This window comes from Ochlerotatus camptorhynchus, unplaced genomic scaffold, assembly GCF_037179485.1.
Source record: "Ochlerotatus camptorhynchus isolate MF236.1 unplaced genomic scaffold, CSIRO-AGI_Acam_v1.1 ptg000369l, whole genome shotgun sequence".
NCBI classification, from domain to species: Eukaryota; Metazoa; Arthropoda; class Insecta; order Diptera; family Culicidae; genus Ochlerotatus; species Ochlerotatus camptorhynchus.
The window spans coordinates 1-21,741 of record NW_027040857.1 but is presented as its reverse complement, the minus strand read 5'-3'; the positions used below and the strand labels follow the sequence as shown (position 1 = coordinate 21,741).

Here is a 21,741-nt window from a genome sequence, read left to right as displayed (position 1 = left end):
GCTAACTTCCAGCATGCAGGGAAGTAGCCAAGCTTCAAACATTTGTTCAAGATAACGGTAAGATGGTTGAAGAAGTCAATACTCAAGTTTTTCAACTCGAGGTTGACTACACCATCCATACCCGCAGCCTTCATGTTTTTAGTGCTCCTAACAGCGGGTATCACCAAAACAGCCGATATTCTACTATCATCATGCACTCTACGGGGGTGTCAGCGACTCTAGACATTGCCTCCAGTACGGCCAAGGTTTGGCCAAGATTATGTGAAATAACAAAATGTTGGCGAAGAGCATTGGCCTTTTCAACTGGGGTTATGAGTAGGGATGGGTCCAAGTTCTGGTCAACAAAGGAAAGCGGAGGGATCGGTCTCGACTTATTTTTCAAAATTTAGGTCATCTTCCAAAATGGTTTTGCACAATCTGGGAAAGAGTGAATCTTGTTGGTAAAATCGTTATTTCTGAGTTCTACCATCCTGGCCTGGATAATTTTGGTTAGCCTATTGACATTGGTCTTCAAGTGGGGCAGCCCAGAACGCTGGAACTGCCTACGAATGGTGCTACGGAGCCTGATAAGATCTTTGGTTGGGCTGTCAAAGTTCAGAGTATGACTCACCTGTCTGGATGCTGGTACGAGTTGCTCCCTGGCACGGGATATCGCCTCTTCTATGGTTTGCAGACACTAATCGACTTCATCAAACGACTCCGGTAGGACGTCGTAATCGATTGCTGTGTCCACACAGCGCTGATACTGCTGCCAGTTGACACGATGGTAATTTCACCGGGAAACTTGAAACCTATTGGCCGAGGAACCTACTTCGGCCACCACCGGATAGTGGTCCGCGCTTAGCTCTTGATAGGCGGTAGGTTAAGAGATGTTATCGCCAATGTTGCTGATGAAGATGTCGATGGGGGCATGAGCTCCGGATCGACTCAACCGGGTAGGAGTGTCCGGACACAGGATGTTGTTGGGGGCTTCCTGCAGATCGTTGTATAATATTATGTCGTTCTGATTTCGCCGACTATTGCCCCAGGCTTGATGCTTAGCGTTCAGGTCACCAGCGATGACGAAATTTTGCCGTCGTCGTGTTAGCTTGATGATGTTTATTCGGAGGTCTGTGGCTGAGCCGTCCCTAATGTTGGTTTGCTTGGGGCAGTAGACCAAGATAATAGTGATTGGACCAAGATATGTGCTCACCTCAACTCCGAAGGCTTCGATAATTTTCAGCTGGAAGCTTGGTAGTAGCCGGCAGCTGATGTTCCGTCTCGCAGCGATGGCCACTCCCCCTCCCCCGGAGCTGGTGCGGTCAAGCCTTACGAGCCGAAAGTCGGGAAAGAAGACGTTCAGCTCGGGCTTCAAGTGAATCTCGGTGATGACGGCTATGTCGTTCGTTGAGAAAGTCAACAAACACGATGTTTTTGCTCTTCAAGGAGCAAGCATTCCAATTTACGATCTTGATGGCTTCACGGTCCATACAAAGGACAGGGCAGCATGTAGCTGTTCAGATCGAGTCTTGCAGGTGCGCATGATGATGATGACCTCGACCACGAGCGTCACAAGTTCCTCCGAGGTAAACGGAAAATCGTCGACAGGTTCACCTGAGACTAGGGTTACCATATCAAAAATTTGAAAAGGAGGACATTTCGTTTTAGGTTCAGAGGTAAAGGAGGACAATGTTTCCTTTTCTCGACATGAAAGGAGGACAATGAATTTTTCATAACTTGTAGTCGTTATCAATTCAATTCATCTGAAAAATGCATCAAACTAGCCTTCTGAATTTATTTTTAATACAAGAAAATGATCTTATCCAGCTGTTCTGCATGAAAACTACAGCTTTACAGCCTCAAAACCATCCCAACTTTTATCATGTACATATCATATCAGGATACATGCCATCGCTGATTGGAACAAACATGAAAAGGAACATCTAAGCAACTTGTTAATTTTACCATTGATTCAGCATGAAACTCTAAACCAATACCTAAAATCCCCGAGAGCCAGAGCGTCAAAATCAAACACATGTTGGATTGCTGTGTTTCATTTGGTGAATTTTTACTGGAAATTTTCAAATAACCCTGGTATTTCATCAGACTTATTTTTGACAGACAAGCAATTCATTTTGACAAAAACAAGACGAGAGGGATTTTCGAACATTGTAATATATTTTCGAAATTTCAACATTACATGAAAATTCCTAAATTGTAACACATTCTAAGGCTCTAACACCACTATCAGGTAGATGATTTTTTTCCCTATTTGATGGTAGTGTTAGTATGCGTTGGCGAACTACCAGTTACGCCAAATCGACGATCAGATGCATTGTTTACAAAAGCTGATACGTCCCTTCGAAAACTTCGAACGAATCGAAATTTGGTGAATTTTCACTTAAATTTGTCACTTCGAAAATAAATTATAATGTTAGAAATTCTCTCTGTTGTTCTTCTTCTTCTTCCTCGCATTTCAAGCTTATTGCGTATGGCATATTAGCTTTTTGCATGCTCTCAACTTCCACAGTTATTAATTGAGAGCTTTCGATCCCTGTACTATTTTTGCATTACTATAATTGTGTGGCAAGTACAATCATACCCTATGCCCAGAGAAGTCGAGAAATTTTCTAATCCGAAAAATTCCTAGACCGGACCGGGCATCGAACCCAGCCACCTCCAGCATGGTCTTGCTTTGTAGCTGTGCCTTTACTGACTGAGCTAAGGGAGGTCTCACTGTTGTTGATCATCCGAATTTCAAGGAATTGTTTGTCAAAATTGATCACTGGTCTGTCAGAAATAAGTCTGGTAGAATAGTAGGTTTATTTACTAAAATTTCATCTGTCAAATTTAAGTGAAAATTCACCAAATGAACCAAAGCCTAAATGTAGGGGGGTTGAGAGCTGTAGTATATTCCTGATCCCACTATTGAATGGTATTTGCTATATAAGATGAGGTTGCGACATAAATAAAAAAAAATACTCTTTGCAAACAACGCTCTTGAAAATAATTTTATAAATATGTTACAGGAAAAAATGCAATTATTAAAAAGGATGACATTGTCGGGCAAATGGAGGATGTAGAAAAATTATTGAAAAAGGAGGACATGTCCTCCTTTAGGATACCATATGGTAACCCTACCTGAGACAGCACCAGCGTTGTTGGTTGTTGAGCGGAAGCGGGGCTAGGTTCGGAACATGTCGACGGGGCTGAAGAGCTGGGTGCTGGACTTCCGTGACTACAGGAGGTGAACCATGATTACGGAGGCGACCGAGCTGGTTGTTGATTGTAGCCTTCCGACGGATATTAATGAACTCCACTCGCTTGGGACATTAGCTATTTGAGGCTTGGTGGTTTCCACAGCAGTTGACACACGTTGGCTCTATGTCATTAACTTTTTCACAGGACGCAGTTGAGTGAATTCCAGCACACTTGCTGCAGTTTGTCTTCATATGGCAGATCATTGGCACGTTTACGCACCATTTGTTTCGTGTTTGCAAGTTCAAGTAAACTTGCCAGAACGCGAGAAGGTGGCAACACTTCTATGGCACAACGCGACAGCAGAAAACGAAAAAAAAAAAAAAATCGAAACAAGACCTCGAGTGAAAATACGGACTGAACAGCTCAACAATCGAGCAAAGAATGAATTTTAAATTTTGATTATTGATCATATTTATTTAAACATTGTTTATACCAAATACGGGCCAGAATTAAAAATAAAATCTTCTTCTGGAAGTATGTGTATCCAATTGGTATATTGATGTGTTCATGCGGGGCTTATTGTATATGAAGGTGACCTAAGAATATACGTGTTTCAACAGGCATTCTTGAAATGGGTCGTTGGATGTACAGTAAAGCTATCACCTTCCATCGTACACTGGGCAAAAATTGACAAAACCGCGACTAAATTGAATATCTTGCTGCCAAACGGTTTGGGTCAACATGTTATACATATTCTAAAAGGAAAAATTCTGCTGAATTGATTGGTGGTAGTCTCATTGGCCGGAGACTTTTGCGTACCGAGATGGAGGGCCGGGATCCACCCGAGTTCCCGGTAAAGTAGGAAATGCCACTATCTTTCGACATAATTGTACACTTTACTTAACGTATATTACTGAAAATTTATAGTCCTAAAGGGTGATACGGTCAAAATTTGGTCAAGGGAAAACGCGTGTAAATCGGTGAAATCGTTTATTTAAAAAATCAAATTAAATTTCTTTTTCAAGTTCAATTAGTATAAAATTCAGGAAAAATATTCAGTTAGGCTTCCGCTTTTCCAAATCCGAATTGCCGGGCCTTACGCTTGACCCCTGCCATCAGATTTTGTACAGCCACCTTGTCCACCTTCTTCGCCGCAGAAAGCCAGTTTGCCTTGAACTGCTGCTCGCCCTTAGCAGTTTTTTTTGGTCTTCTTTAGGTTCCGCTTGACAATAGCCCAGTAATTTTCAATTGGGCGGAGCTCTGGCGTGTTGGGAGGGTTCTTGTCCTTGGGAACCACCTGCACGTTGTTGGCGGCGTACCACTCCATGGCCTTTTTACCGTAATGGCAAGATGCCAAATCCGGCCAAAACAGTACGGAACAACCGTGTTTCTTCAGGAAAGGCAGCCCCAAACACTTTAATTACAATTGTAACGGTTGATTTGGCAACTTTTAGCGATTTTGCCAACTTTGCGTGCGAGTAGCTCGAATTTTCGCGATGCGCGAGCAAAATTTTGATACGCTGCTCTTCTTGCTTGGACGGCATTTTGACAACTGAAGAGTGAATTCCAAAATCAAAATAGGAGCAACATTCTACACACACACACCTTCAAAATGAGGGGTGTTCAGGTTTTTTAAATGCAAAATTGAATGAAATACGTCAAGTTGATATTGACCAAATTTTGACCGTATCACCCTTTAAGTATATATGATGTAAAGACACCATATACGCCCTCAGGGAAACTTTACTGGCCTAAAGGAGGATCCGGAATGCCCAATAAAGTGGCCACATTATAAAAAATATCCTAGAACCTTGCGATTTTTTTCTATGTTGGTCAGAATCAAAAGATCAAAGCGTATTTAAAATGAAAACTATATTTTGGGGTTTAGTGGCCATATTCTGGTTCTCCGGATAGTCTGGGTTGATCGATAAAGTGGCCACATTATAAAAAATGTCCTAGAACCTTGCGATTTTTTTTTCTATGTTTGTTCAGAAATAGTACTATAAATTTCCAGTAATAAACGTTAAGTAAAGTGTAAAATTATGTCGATAGATAGTGGCATTTCCTACTTTACCGGGAACTCAGATTGATAACGACCCTCTATCGCAGTACGCAAAGGTCTCCGGCCAATGAGACCACCACCAATCCATTCAACAGTGTTTTTTCTTTGAGAATATGTATAACATGTTGACTGAAACCGTTTGGCAGCCGAGATATCCAATTTAGTCGCGGTTTTGTCAATGTTTGCCCACTGTGCATCACCAGGGCTAAAAATGTTGCATCTTTGTTCAAAAATAGGTGAAATGACTTTCGTCCATTTCAAAGTTAGCAATAGATCAGCTTTTACTTTCTCATAGAAGATTTTAGTAACGGGATGTGTGAATGCATCACAAGACCAGTAAAAAGCAACTGAAGCGGCATCTACAAGTTGCTACGGTAAGGTGCCCTTATTCGCCAAAATAGGAGCGGGTTGACTTCGAAGAAAACCAATTCATGTCGCTCAGCATGTTTCTGTGTAAAAATGAAATTGTTACCTACTAGAGGTTCCTCCGGGGGTATCCCGATGGTTCCGAGAGCTGTCAATGTGGTCAAATCTTCAAGTATACCGAAATCCTATTCATGGAAAACCATGAAGCAAGAGCTGTCACAAGAGTTGTTTTGGTGTAAAAATACAATTAATTCCTGCTACAGGTTCCCCCGAGGCTTTCCAGTGGTTCCAAGAGAGACTAATAATGCTTATAATCAATTTAAAGTACATCAAAACCCTAATAATGAAAAACCTTGAAGAAAGAGCAGTCGCACGGGCTGTTTCTGTGCAAAACAGCAATTTTCTCCTACTAGAGGTTCTCGCGGAGGCATTACGATGGTCCCGAGAGAAGCCAATGTGTTTAGTGATCCACTTCATGTCTACCGAAAGCCTTTGGTGTAAAAATGTAAGTGACCCCTACTCCAGGGAATCCAATCTGGTCAACGCTCCATTTAAAGTCTACAAAAATCCACTAAATGAAAAACCATGAAGAAAGAGCTGTCGTACGGAATGTTTTGAGTGATTTAATGATTTGATCGCATTCAGAATCCTCCATCAGAACCTCCATCCACTGAAATGGTCATATCTCGGTTGATTCTTGGCCGATCTTAGATCTTGACATATCATTTGCTTTAGCAATAGTTCTTTTGTCTCATTATTTTCTAAAAATATTGATTGTTTACCGGTTATTCTTTCTGTGTATTCACTAAAAATATAGATTTTACCGGAAACCTTAAAAAAAAAAACACATCGCAATTTTAGTAAATTATACATGCCCCTCGGAGACCCAAACCCAAGTAGCACAATTCTGTCCCAAAAAGTTGCAGCAACTTCTTTATAACTGAAATAAGTCGTATATAAGTTTCCAAGACCAATTTATAACAAGGGTGCTAGGGAAATATCTCCGGTATCCACTGACCACGGTTAATTTATTAGCCAAACCATAAAACAGATCAGTTTTCCTGTCAAATGTTTCGAGAAGAATTAAAATTAGACAATATTGGACGAAGTTATAACGCTCCAATGTTTAAAAACAATTTGTCTATCGCAAATTAGCTTATTGCGTGCTCTTAACCTAGTGTTCTAGATATTTTTAGTATATATGTGGCAAGCAATTTCACTGCTCAACAAACTGCTCCTTAATTTTTTAGAAATTTGTATCGACCGTGTTGGAAGCTCAGTCGGTAAAGGCGCAGCTACAAAGCAAGACCATGCTGGACGTGGCTGGGTTTGATTCCCACTTCGGTCTAGGAATTTTTCGGGTTGGAAAATTTCTCGACTTCCCTGGGTATAAAGTATGATTGTACCTACTTGCCAAACAATTATTCTTATTCAAAAATGGTACAGGCATCGAAAATTCTCAATGAATAACTGTGGAAGTGCATCTAGAACACTAAGTTAAGATCACGTAATAAGCTAATTTGCTGTAAGCAATAAGCTTGAAATGCGAAGAAGAAGAAGTATGGACCATGTATACTTGCCAACTCTCCCTCCCCTAAGGTATATACATAGTTAATGCCCAGCCCCTATTAAAAAAAGAGTCACTTATGGCAATAAACTACGAGACTTAATAAACGGCAGTATGTAGCACCTCAAATAACGCTTGGATTTGAAATGTTTACCACACGAGTTTCACAAGATTAGCCCAGAAACTTAACCGACAAATTGTTGATCAAAGCCACAGATTTTGTAGGTCAAGCGGCACTAAAGCGTCAAGAAGCTACTACTGGGCCTTGTATTTTCTTTGAACAATTTTGACGTGGTTTAAGCAAATGAAACCCACAGCTAACAAAAGGTCACTGTTGTGTCCGTCCAGTATGGCCAGTCCCATGTTGCCTGCAAAATAATTAATGCTATAACGAAGTACGCCACCACGGTTCAAATAGCCATGACTTTTCGGAAGCCCAATGAATTGATTTTCCATGTAACCGAAATAACTCCTACATCATCGCGTCTCACCTAGCGTTCAGTAAGCAGCTTTACATGACTTCAAACCCTTTCTACGGCAGCGATTTTTGTTTTCATCGTTCGAGTTGTGAGGCAATTTTAATAAATTAGACCGCCACGTAATCCCAATTAAACGAGTTACCAACCACCAAAGCCAGGCAGCAACAACGGTGACCACCACTGCCTTGCATCCACGCAAAGTGACCACAAGCGCCACCATCTGACCCAATCAATGGGATTGAACCGCGCTCAGAGAAAAAATAAGTTTGAAAAGAAAGACCACAATAAAGGTGAGCGCCATAAACTTCAAACGCGTAGGTAAACAAACACTTAATCGCTTTCATTTATTGCCTTCTTTCCTTACTGCCTACTGACCGGAGACGTGTGGGTATGTATAAGAGAGCTTCTCCGGTGGACCAAAATGTCGAAACCGTATCTGACTCTGACCCGATCCCAAGACCCAAGCGATTAAGTTTGAAGAAAACAAAGCGCGAAGCAAAATCCGCTGCGTTTGGACATGGTTCTCATTGTTCTGCATGTGGCTTGATTGTTGTTTTTTGTTTTGTTTGTTGTTTTGAAAATTGCCTTTGGTTTCCTCATTCAATTATTGTGTGGACGCAGCTTGAGTATCCGTGACCACTTATGGCATTAGTGATTTTATGTAATATGATACCACTCATTGATGCGAACTGTTCGTTGAAATTTCTTTGAAACGGGACAGAACTCGTTCTTTTCACAATGAGAGGGGATATGAGAATCACTTGGTGTCACTAGGTAGGTGTGTACCAGTTATTACAGTATCCTATATACGCAATGTTACCAGTAATGGTACTACAACCATAACGAGAAAATGGTTTTTGTGGCATTAAAATTATGAAATACTCCATAAACCTTTGAAAAATGCTATCCATTTAAACTACTCAGATTTATTGTCCTGTCCGTGTTTTTAGTCAGAGAAGCGACGTCTAGAAGGTGTCTAGAGCTTCTTAAAGAATATTCTAAAGAAGAAGCTTCTTAATATGATTAAAAAAGAAGTTTATTTTGGGAGTTCATTCTGGGCGCCTGCCCGTCGCTCTGCTCCTCTGACTAAAAAAACGGAATCATGAAAGAATATCTGAAGTAAGTGATTTGAATTGTTAAACAGTTCTAGTTTTTTGGAATAATGCCTGATCATCCTGAGCACTCGTAAAAGTATCCAGAGGATCTTATTAAGGTATTTGAAACCTGGAGGTTTCAGCATAAATAAGGAACCTGCTATCATGTGAACGTGATTTGAATTTTTGAACAGTTCTAGATCTATTGAATAATCCCTGATCAGTTTGCAGTCTTAGAAAAAAAAAATTCAGAGGGCTTTCTTAAGATTTTTAGGATTCTTAAGGTCTTTGGAATAATTTCTGAGCAACCTGATATCATGAAATAATATCCGAGAGAACAGTTCTAGATCTTCGGAATAATACCTGGTCATTCTGGAGTCTTAGAAAGTCTTCAGAGGACTTCCTTAAGATCTTTGAAAACCTGAAGGCCTTTTGAATAATCTTTGAGCAACCTGGTATCATGAAATAATATTTGAGAGACGTGATTTTAATTGTTGAACTTTTCAAGATTTTCAGTATAATGCCAACCCAACAAACAATTTGAGCTGAAAAAAGGCTGAATAAGGTATATTTTTCCAGAAGAACCATATTTTTGTCTAAATAAGCTCTTATTCAGCTTTCAATGTTAGTTTGGTGATCATCCTGACGCCTTGGAGAAGTATACAGAAACTCTTTTTAAGATCTTTGGATCAATTCTGATATCATGACAGAGTATTTGAGAGGCGTGAATTGAATTGCTGGACAGTTTTAGATCTTCAGAATAATGCCTGATTATCCTGAAGTCACGCAAAACATCCAGAGGACCATATTAAGAACTTTGACATTCTGAAAGTTTTCAAAAAACTTCTGAGTAATCTGGTATCATGACAGAATACTTGAGAGGCGTGATTTAAATTGTTGGACAGTTCTAAAGATTATACTCGAAAAAAAATGAACATTTTCTTTTTTGTATAAGCAGCGGTGAGCTCGCAGCGGAAGAAAAGCGAAGACGACCGACCTCGTGAACGCAAGGAAGGTGAGGGATTTCTTCAAGTGAAATCCGAACCTTTCGATACGGTACGGGGCCAAGAAGGTCAATTAATCCGTCTGGTTCGTGCACCAGACAATGAAGTGGGCCGGACTTCATGTCTTTAAGGCCGATAAACAGAAAACGGTCCCGCGCGAAAAAGCTGTACCGCGAGTGGTTGGTGCAGCCGAATTTGTCAAGGAGTACTTAGTGTGGCAGGCAATCTGTGGGTGTGACAAATTCAGCATGCGACCGGCACCATCAACGGCCAAATATATAAAGAAGAATGCCTCCAGAACCGCCTGCTCTCCTTCCTACGGTCCCACGAATGTGACACTCTAATTTTGCCGGATCTGGCATCGTGACATTGCGCGAAACCGGTGATGGAGTGGTACGAAGCCAACGATGTTGTTTTGGTGCCGAAGGAGGCAAATCCGCCAAACTCGCCAGAATTTCGCCCAATAGAACAATTCTGGGCGATAATGAAAGGCAAGCTCCAAAAACAGGGAAGGTCTTCAAAAACGACAAGGATTTGAAGGAAGAAAGAATGAAAGTGTGTAAGAAAGATGGCACAAGGGTTGCACAGGATTTGATGGGTAGCGTTAAGTCTAAGGTGCGGGCATTTAGCCTAGAAGAAGAGGTTTAATAAACCTACTTTGCAAAATTTATTTATTTATTTTCTGAGGATTTAAAAAATATCGGACTTAAAATGAATTTTTGGTGATGGTGCTGCATTTTTTCAAGTACATACAGTCTTTAGATCTTCAGAATAATGCCTGATCATCCTGAAGTCTCAGATCCCTATAAAGACGTTTGAAATACTTAACAGTAATTTTGCCATTTTGAAATGTGAGCACTCATTTTGTTGTTTATGCATATGTGTGTGTGTCAGCAGTGATAGGAGATTTTTGCTCATTGTGACTCTGTCAAAGTCATATTTGCAGGTTTTATGTATCAAACACAAACTTGAAAATCTTTTCTTGTTACTTACACATACAAAATATCATCATAATATCTTCTTATTCCATACTTTCACAAAACATTTTTTATCCAAAATGAATGGAAAGCCCCTGGTGACAGGTCGATATGCTTTCGCTGCAGTATCAATTGTTTGCTTCTTTTCTACACCGTGTTATTCAAATGGGAGCCGGGTACCCCTCACGCACACAACGGTTAACAAGCTGTTGGAACTACATACGTTTGACGCGAGGGGGGCGACACATCTGAATCTCAATTCTAGATGATCTACAAATCTCACACTAGCGATTCAATCTTCGAAAAATCTTCTTTCATTTCTCACATCTACTTGCATCGCGCATCATCTTTTTGCAGAAAATCGTCAGAACCGTCATCAATCTTCTTTCTATCTACTCAGCGTGCGAACAGCTAACCACAGCAAAACACAACTTTTCCTGCATTGTAGATAAAGTTGCCCCCTCGGTTTGGCACGCAACTGTGATGCTTAGTATCAAAACATTTAACATATAATGCATACTATCAAAACATTAAACATTTTATCCCCCTAATTTTCAATTACTGTTGTACGGGGTATAAATGGAAAATCTAACACTGTGACCGTCACGAACAGGTATTAGGTTTGGTAGGTTATTTCGTTGTCTCCAATTTGTACACAGAGTTAACAAAGAAGTATCATTTATTGTTTCTATCTAAGTGAAAGTTTCCATTTGGATAGCAACACCGTCAACATAATTTTCAAATGGCTGCAAGCCAACAGGGCCACCAATTGTTAAAAAAATGTTTTTTGTTAATTGACACTTTATGTCATAATAATCCGGTCAGTTGGAGGCTGAAGGCCTCTCTAATAAAAAAAATCTAACCTAACCTCCCTTCTGTCCTCAATCCTTAATTTAAGTAGGGATTTTGTGTCTATTATAAAGTAAATTTCGTTGAATATTATTCTGTTGCTTCTGAAATATGGTGAGTGAGAAAAGTGACAGTACTTGTTCGCTAATTAGGTTAAAAGCGTTAAAAAAGCTTACTTGGCTTGCTTGTTAAATAACGTCAAGAAATGCTGAGGTGAACTTCAATGGATTGTTTATCACGTATAAAACTTCACGCACGTGCATTGAATTGAAACAGTGTAAAGTTTGTTATTGTTATTTTAACAGAATTCAAACTCGCGAGTTAAGAAAGACTTAACGTTTTCGTTTACAATGCAATGCAATGCTTTCAAGTCTTAATTTCAGTGCGAAATTAAAATAATTTCAAATTTATTTCTATTAACACTTAATATTCCACTCGAATACCCCTCACCAATTATGTCAACGAAATGTCAAACTTAATGTGGCGTATATTGTTGACGTTAACTGGTTTACAACCCAGTGTCAAACATCGCGTGAAAAATTCAAAATGTCTAATTGTTACATAACATCATAACATAACATAACACAACATCTGCATAACAATTAGCCTAGTCAGTAAAACGCACGATATTACCAAGCTGGAGGCGGCGGGTTCGATTCCCAGTCCGGTCGAGGGAATCTTTCGGGTTGGAAATTTTCTCGACTTCTCTGGGCATAGAGTATCATTGTGCTTGCCACACAATATACAAATTCATGCATTGGTATTGGCATCGAAAGCTCTCAATTAATAACTGTGGAAGTGCATTTAGAACACTAAGTTGAGAGCACGCAATAGCTAAATATACGCTAAGCAATAAGCTTGAAATGCGAACAAGAAGAAGAAGAATATGCACAACATCGCCGATATAGTTTTGTTTGATGTTACTACTGGTTTAAAACAGCGTCACCATCTCACCAAAAATTAATTATGTTGTTTTTGACCATTTTGTCTGACGACCACGGTCAAACCAAATTTGTTAAAAACAAACTAATTCATCGGCACGGATGCGCACTAGGGTGCTTCGTTAAAAAAAAGTATTAGCTTTCATATAGGTTTAATTCAACCCCAAAATATAAGTCTGCTTCAAAATGGTAAAGATCGAATAATGTTTAGCGGTCTTGCTAATGGTTTGAAAGCCTATGGCCTATAAGAAAGCTAACACTTTTAATTCAAAATGAAGCTCCCTAATGCGCACCTTTGATTTGGTCATTGGACCAGCATCACTAGTCTCTCATTCGTTTAATTTCCAACATTGATACCAGCCAGTTGCGCGTTTGACTTCGCTGACGGTTTTATATGATGTTGAGGAAGACTGAAGTAGTGACCGAGCCATTAACGGAAGAGTCGTACCTTCAAACAAATCGGTCAGGGATAAGGCGACAGACATATATGGTGCACAGACCCATCTCTTCTCTTGGTCATCTATGCGATCGTTTTTTTTTTTATTTAAGAAATTGAAGGTAATGATTTCAATTAAAAAATTTCTTACGCTAAATGATTAACTAGATCGTGTTCTGACCTGTAATGTGTATAATCCAATGCATTGAATAAAGAGATGGTGAAATGATTCTGCATCGCATCTTATCCATCCTCACAGTCTAACCAATGCAATGGCTCTTTGATATCTTTAATCATTTGCCGCTTCAATCGGTGGTCATCGCTCATCAAGCTACGAAAAAGTAGGTGTCATGACTCGTTTATCTGACCACAGGAGCAGCAATGAAACGTTGATTTTTCGTCTCTTGCTTGTGCTTCGTCTATCCAATGCTTGACAGTGAAATACGTTGTCATTTTGGCACATTTTTTTTTTTTCGAATGCTCGCCGCCACCATTTTCATTTAGACACAAATATCTTTAATTAAAATTAGGTTTTCTTCATTCTCTCTGCTCCTTTTCGGCGGCTCGTGATTACCTAGTCAGATCACATACGCTCAAAAGGCCATTCAGTTTGGAACGTGCGCTGTAGACTAGCTGGATGCTGAATCGGATTTGATTTTTTTTTTCTCGGTTTCTACCATCCTAAATGGCAACTCATTCACGGTGTGCTGAATGGCATCTACTATAATTTATCTTGATTATACTAGGTCAAGTAAACAGTTGGACGTAAAAGATTACGTTGGATGGATAAATAAGTACTGTTCAATCAAAATTTGGACACACTTTTTTATTTTTACCTTGATTTGTTTTCCGTGCTGAGCACCAATGCTACCGACGCCAGGGAGGCAGCTCCCCACCTTGACCCTACCTATCGACCCATCAACTCAAGAACCGGGGACCAACGGCTTTACTTCCCTTCGCGTGATTAGAGATGTTATACCTCAGAACCTTGCCTTGAATCAGCTTTGGTGCCATGTCTGATTTTGCTCAAAGTATATTTGGTTTTATTAAATTTATGGCTTTACCACCAAAAATAAGTTATTTATGTTTGAAATTATTAATTCATCAAAGATTATCAATTAAATCATGGTAAATAGATTTGTTTGATAATTTGTTGAATCTGGAAATGCCAATTCAAGGAATAATCATACACTCCTAGTTTCCAACAGTTGTATCCAGCAGCATTGAAAATTGTCCATTTCATTATAGATGCTTTCCATTTTGATTACATAATTTGAGAAAAAAAATGTGCAATCAAATTAATTTCTCCATCATAACCTTTCAGTCAAGATTTACATTCACTCATTTTGAAATCTTCGCTAAATTCCCCGAAGGGACTCTGACCTATAACACCTTTGCCAAAGCGAAGCGTCTTGCTCCTGCACAATGTGAATTTTAGATTTAATTATCCTAATGGAATGTTGAAACTGTTCGCGGAAATAATTGTTAACGTTGAACAAAACCCTTTTGAAGTGGTGGCTTCAAGGTACTCTGGAAGGTGGAAGCAACAATTGGCAGTGCTGTGTTGTATTCACCTTAATAAATAATTTTCTTTGATGTCTTCCTTGCATTCATTGAAATTAGAATTGAAGTTCAATTTTGATATCTTTTAATGTTCCTCAGAAGAAGAAAAAACAGTTGTAAGTTTTTGAAGAGAAGACGATAATTCCTGTATATAGTTAACACATGTACTGGTTTATTGCGCTTCATTATCATTGAACGCAGATTCAAAGATACAACAGCTACTGCTTTTGGTTTTGCTTACAGATCCTTCGAAGGGAGATTTATCTTTATGGGTCATTAGAATCGTTCGTATACTTGTCATGATAAACAAATAAACCAAGCCTCAACCCGTAGCCATCCAGCTGAAAACCTTTTAAAACCGCAGTCCATTTCTTTCTCAATATAATGATTTCAAGAACCCATTCCTTCTTCCCACCTCCATCATTGACGTAGGTACCTTATCGGGTTCTTTTATCTCCGTGTCGTTTCCTTCATTGGTTGCACACGCTTTTGGTTGACTGGCCGTCGAACAGCTTAGCATCTCTATTTCAACGGGGCTCGTGGGTCTTCATTAGAACCAAACCATCGAAAATAATTGTTTTCAAGATAAGATTGTCGGTTTGTTATTACAAAATCAAAGAAAAGGGGTGTTGCTTGTTTTTATTCAGAATTAAAAAAATGACGACATTATTAAGCTAACGAGGCAACTCAGGTGGCTGTCAGGGGCGGGTTTATTTTAAGCCTTTTTCTGCTTTTATAAATTAAGAGGCTTCTACTTAATTTGATTTATTCATTTTCTGTACTATGTTAGATTTTACCTAGACAACTCTACAAATGAAAACACATTTAGTAAACCAATGTTCTGAGCTACGGTGCATTGTTGTGTTTAAAAAGTATGTTTGTACAATTTTCTCCGATAATTCTTTTATTCTAATATCCTCCGGAAGTTACTTGGAACTTCTTTGGAAGTGTTTTTTGTTTCATCTTGTTCAAGAACTTTTATTCCACTACTACAGGGGAAGCGTTATCAGACCTCACCATATTTTGTTTTCAATTTTCCCTGGTTTATATTGACTTCTTTCAAAAGTTCCTTCCAAGTACCTCCAGAGTTTAATTCTGATTTCATTTGAAAAATTCTTTAGATATCCCAGGAAGTTTCGACCGAGGTTCCTGCATATTGGTTTTTAACTTGCCGTGAATTAACATTAGTTTTTCCGGAATTTTCTTTAGAAATTTCTTCCATCTTTTCACGGAAGCTAGTTTCAGATTTATTAGGATGCTTCATACGACTTCTATCGGATGGTTCACCGGAAAATTTCCACAACTCCTGGAAGTCTATTCCGGCATGCCCTAGAAATGCTTCTGGCATCCCCCACAAGTTTGTTCTTACATCATATAGGAGTTCTTTTTTCCAGACTTGCTCCAAAACTTTCTTCTGGCTGACACGAGCTCCTTCTGACTTATCCCAAAGGTCCCTGCTGTTATTGTGGAAGTTCCGACTTACTCTGGAAGATTATCTTAAGGTGTTAATCCCACCACGTCCAATGGCCCGACGAGCCCCGCTACCACTGTGACGAACGCATACACTTCAACGCGACCACACCCATGTCTTGGTCAGAGGATTGTCGATCGTATGAAAGTCAAGCGGTCGACGGGTAAAATATGTAAACAAGCTGTAAGAATAGCTTGATCGAGGAAGTAAAAGTAAAATTAATTCTACTCGCAAACGATGTTACCTTAATGTACCTAATTTATACTGTTAAACTTAAACAATATCAGTATCGTCTGTGTCAATTGAGCTAGACTACAGTATCTTAATTACTTTACACTACACAGTTCCAAACAGTAGTGTAAATTTCTGTTCAGTATGATGCACATAAATGGAGCGCCACATATCATATAAGTTTACATTATGTATCATGTAAAGTTCTGAGACATTTCATGCAATGTAGCAAATATTGCATACAAAAGCCCGTTGTTGTAAACAACATTGTTTACAAGTTGCTCGGTTGCGTGAAATGAAATACAAGTTTACGTGAATGAATGTTTACATCACTATTAAAATTCAGAATTTGTATCTGTGTACTATGAACTTATCTAAGGTGAGAACTAGCAGAAAAATTAGTGAACTTATAACTAAACATATCTATACAGCAATTCCATAGAAAAAAGTTATAGTGGGTCTCAGAATTTCATGAAAATTGGTATAGTTCTTCCTTATCAAACAATATTAGACTCGTATTTTTTTATTGCGCCATTAGGATGACCATTTCCGTGATAGGGTGGTCCAAAAAATCATTTTTTTTTCAAAAATGTCTTTTTTCAAAAAGTTATAACTTCTGAGCCTCTTGACCGATTTTTACGATTGACCCTTCAAATAAAAGATGTTTTAATGTAGTTTTAAGAAAAATTATGAAACACTCAAAGATATTTGATTTTGTAGGAAAAAAATATGTTACAAATGCTTTTTCTTGATTTTCACTGCGAGGGTCTTCAGCAACTTCTTATTAGTATTTTTAATTGAAAGATCATTTAATTTTACATAATATATCAAAAAATTAGCGATGTCGAAGCAGCAGTTTTGGAGATACAATTTTTTTAAAATAAAAAATTATTGTTCCGCAATATATGCACCACACGTGCATGGAAACGATGAAGACGCAAGGTCTCCATCTCCATCGAGTCACAGCAGCTGTGACTAATGAAATCTATGAGTAACTTACAAGCTGGGTGCAACATTCAGTTCAGCCTGGAGGCTGTTCATAAGCCACGTAGACCAATTTTTAAACATTGCAGATCCTACCTCCCCCTCGTATACTTTACTAAAATTTTAAAATATTTTTACCGAGCGTATACTGTGGCTGGACTCCCCTCTCCCATTGAAGTCTTCATGGCTTTAAAACAGGCCCCATGTTGACATTATTAATTTTGGTATCAACATTCTGGGAGAAGTACTTAAATGCTACAAATAATGACGAGGTCGAAGAAAAATAAGTAAAACATGAAGCATTTATTTTCTTTAATTACAATTTCACACATTTTTCTTCCGTTGAAAATGAATACCGTTTGACAATAATATACTTTTCGTTTTGAGGCTTAAAACTATGGAATGACTGTGCCCCGAAATTTGGTTCACATGTATATAACGGTTTTTCAATTTTCTTTCCATTTTATTGTAATCGGATTCCGAAAAAACTGATAGTGTATTTTTGAATCTGGCTTAGAAATAGCCCATGAGTAAAGTTCTTGGGCCGTTGTTATATGGTGGCCTTGCAAACTCGCTTTCGCAGCGTTTCGTTTTAATACTCCTCCCAAAGCATCACAAGGGCCCTTTCCATGACAAGTTGCGGAAAAATTCCACTCGGCAGCAATGCCAAAATCTTTTTGCATGTTGCATAAATTAAAAGCGGTCATCTTATTTTTATATTGGCTTCCTGATCCATCTGAGAAAAAGTAAATAAATCTGTTGTAAGCTTGGCAATTTAAATTTTATGAACGCTAGACAATGCGTAAGAAATAAACGAACTGCGACATGATTATGTTTAGTGAAATCAGCAATTGCAATAAAACTAGTAAATTTCAAATCGTTAGATTCTTCGTCTTTAAAATAAATAGCACAAGGGTGAATAGTACATTAGGCGTTCGCCCAATGAAAGCCTTGAACTGCATCCTGCACAACGAAAGAATAATTCTCCGAAAAATCACAGATTATGATGCATTCTGTAGCTTTCAAATTGCTTTTGACGTGTTTCATGTAATTTGCCTGTTGCTCAGCTATAAAGTTATGCGGCAATAAATTGAATAATTTTTCTAAAAAAGTATCAATAAATTCCTGTGTGTCCATTTCAACTAAGTCCATAATGCATCTCTCTACTTGACGCCATTGTTTGAATTGTATTGATTCAACATGTCCGTTATTAAGAATAGTAATTAGTTCTGTGGCCAAAATTTGCGTTCCTGAACAATTTTTGCAACACTGCAGCCAGCATTGTTCACTTGGATTTTGACAAATTATTTTTTTTTAATAAATCGTGATAGGAATCAACACCATCTGGGAGTGATTGTCTGCTTTGTAGTGTTTTAAAAATAAGTTTAACGTTCTGATGATATATACAAACGCATACGGTATGCGTGCCACTTGTCCCTGCCAAAATGCAGTGTTTCGGACGGTTACTGGCGAACATGGAAAATCCTATTTTAATATCAGGAAATGTATTTTTAAAGATGGAGTACGCCTCCTGCAAGTTACACAAAACTAATCTTCTTTGTACGTAGATTTCGCCTTCATCATTTTTAGATATTAAATAATCTCTTTTCCCCGGACAAACACGACTTATATCGTCACTATTGTAAAAATCACGAACAAGCATTATCGTTGGTTCTCCTAATGAAGCTCTGCTTAACCTCTTTACAGGCACCGACATTATTCCTTTCTCTTGCTGCAGTGCTTTTGCTTGGTTGGCCATATGTTGGGAAACATTGAACTCCTTCATAATTCTATATGTAGACCAACTTTTGGGAAGTGTGGTTAAAATCCTGTATCGCTCATTGCTGTCTCTTGTTTCTTTATATTGTAATGAAAACCTCCGAGGGGGATGTGAAATCTCGGGTCGTTCCGGCTATGTTCCAAAAGCGCACTCACTAAGCTGAATACTTTTAAGATATTTAGTTTTTATTCATCTTAGATAACAAACACAACCTCTCTCCTATAATCTACCCTGCCTTGTTCTACTGGTCTCAAAGCTTGGCTTAAGAGTAACATAGATAATTCGCTCACCAGACTGCTTCTCAGTTGCCGCACCGTGCCGCTGCCACTACCATTCGACCAGCCAGCCACGCTAGATGAATCTCACGAAGCGATGTGTGGTAGGCCATCGCACTTCATCCCGGTCACAACGCAGTGGATTGGTTTCCATCCGTAGAAGCTCGCGTTGCCGACCAGGTAGGATGAGATCACGGAGAAGACACCGGTCTCACTGGTTCCCAAGTCACTTCACCGGCTATCGGTCTACTTTCCTCGCTCGCTGGTACTCCTAACCAGCAGTTGGATGCAGTGTATGCCAATTCGTAGTACCGATCCGATGGTTTGTGCTTGGAAACGAGTCGATTCAGACAGTCTGCCAAACAAACTCCGAAAAAAGAGCCCTAAGGAGGATTTGCACATTAGCACTGTGTTCCGATCCAACCGGTCAATATAACTCACCCGTTGGGGCCCTTCTGACTTGATTCAGGTGTTCTGGCGGAACAGAACCGTTGGCTGCACCCGTTATCCGTTACCTACACCGTTGAACTCACTCGTGCTGCCGTCTGTCGGGATTGTGGGAATTAGCTTCAGACTTCGTTCAAATACTCAATTAGACTTACTAATGACGTCAGCGTCGGATTCTTCAACCGTGTCGTTGAGATTGATTGTAGTTGGGGTGGTTTCGTCGTCTCTTGCCGTGTCAGCTGTACGTGAGACCGGCTGGTGTGTTTGGTCCGTTCACGATTCACGTTCTTCCACGTGCTCTTGCGGTTCTATTGGCGGTGAAAGTGCAAGTCCGCACCTGGTATGCTTCCACAGGCCAACGACGACGGTGCGACCGCTGCGACTCCCGATGCCGCACGATTTTACTTGCGATACGCACTTCTCGCGGTTTTCTCTTGCGACGAGACGATCTGACACGCACTTTTCTTGCTTGCCTCCGGTGGATGTGTTCGCTGAGCAGATCAAAGCGTAGCAACAACGATTGTCTGCACCTAGTGCAATTTCCCGAACAGATGACTCCGACGGACGGACGGATGTACCATTTATGCACTGCGATTTCCGCACTCGCGATAAACGCTTCCCATACGATGGGACGATTCGATGCACACGTTCTGACGATATACTCCTTCTCTCGCAGTCGGTGGCTTCTGTCTCCTCCCGTTTTCTCCTTTTCTTTTCCGGCTGCGGAAGTACAAACGTCACACTTCGCCTGAGCTGATAACCGGTTCGCGGTCCGTTAGCAAGAAAATTATTGCTTGCTTTCTGCTGTCAAGTGGTGCGGCAGAGCTGAGCGCTATTATTATAGCTATATGGCCTACACGCTGATACGTTTTTACACATTGTCAGCCTTACTAATCGTGAGCATAGCATATTTATTTATGATTAACATCAAAACGTAACAATATTTATCCTTAAGTTGTATAAGGAATTCATTTTCGTCCGACAAAGGTGCGTTGTAGGTGCTAATGATCGATTCAGAACTGGTTGTTTCCACTGATTCTGAAAATAAATATAAAAAATGATTGATTATTAGAAAAAAAACATACAAATGATTTATTTTTTTATTTTTTACCTTGGCAGGGAAAAGGAACCATTCTGGACGGTCCCGTAAAGGAAATTGATTCAATGCTGGTTGCTTCGATGGACTCTGAAAAATGATTCCAAAAAAGAAGAGTTTAAGTTTGTAGTTAGAAGAAAAGAATTGAAATTTAAAGAAGAATCACATGAATTTTCAAATAACGTACCTGCAGCAGCGATTCTGAATGGTCCTGCAACGGCTTCTTCGGTCACGGCATCATTGGGTTCACATAGTTTGTGGTAGCATCGTTGACAAATGAAGGAGCTACTCTCATCTATTTTAATCTTTTCTTCCACTGCATAATCGTACAATTTATTGGTGATTTTTCTGGCACATGAACTCAACATCCAAACATCACACATTGAACACTTACGTTTCATTTTTAGATATTCTTCAATTCAACTGTTCTAGTAGGAAACTTTGATTTCTAACTGATCATTTCATTCATAACATTCGTTGTTTTATGTGAAGCATTATATCGTACCTACGAGTGAGTGATATACCTACGAGTCTAAGCTGTAACTCATAGGTATATCACCTGTTCGTAAGCAATGACGTCACTTCAAACAGCTGTTTCAGGTAAATAGATGAATATTGCGAATAAATACAAACACCACCAAACATTTCCAAATGTCACTAACACCGCGAAGCCTATTGGGCTGGAGCTTATGTAAAAGTCATTGCCTACGAACGAGTGATATACCTATGAGGTACAGCTTGGACTCTTAGGTACTGATGCAACATGCAAAAAAAATTTGGCATTGCTGCCGTGTGGCATTTTTTTCGCAACTTGTCATGGAAAAGGCCCTATGGGAGGAGTATTGAAACGAAACGCTTTAAAATTTGAGTATACGAAGGGAAAGCTAGGATCTGCAATGTTTAAAACTTGGTCTACGTGGTTTATGGACGGCCCGCAGG

General features: G+C 39.4%; 1 pseudogene; it reads right to left on the bottom strand.

The window, feature by feature from the left end:
* Positions 1-862: 862 nt before the first annotated feature.
* On the bottom strand, positions 863-21,203 carry LOC135709971 (uncharacterized; annotated as a pseudogene).
* Positions 21,204-21,741: the final 538 nt, after the last annotated feature.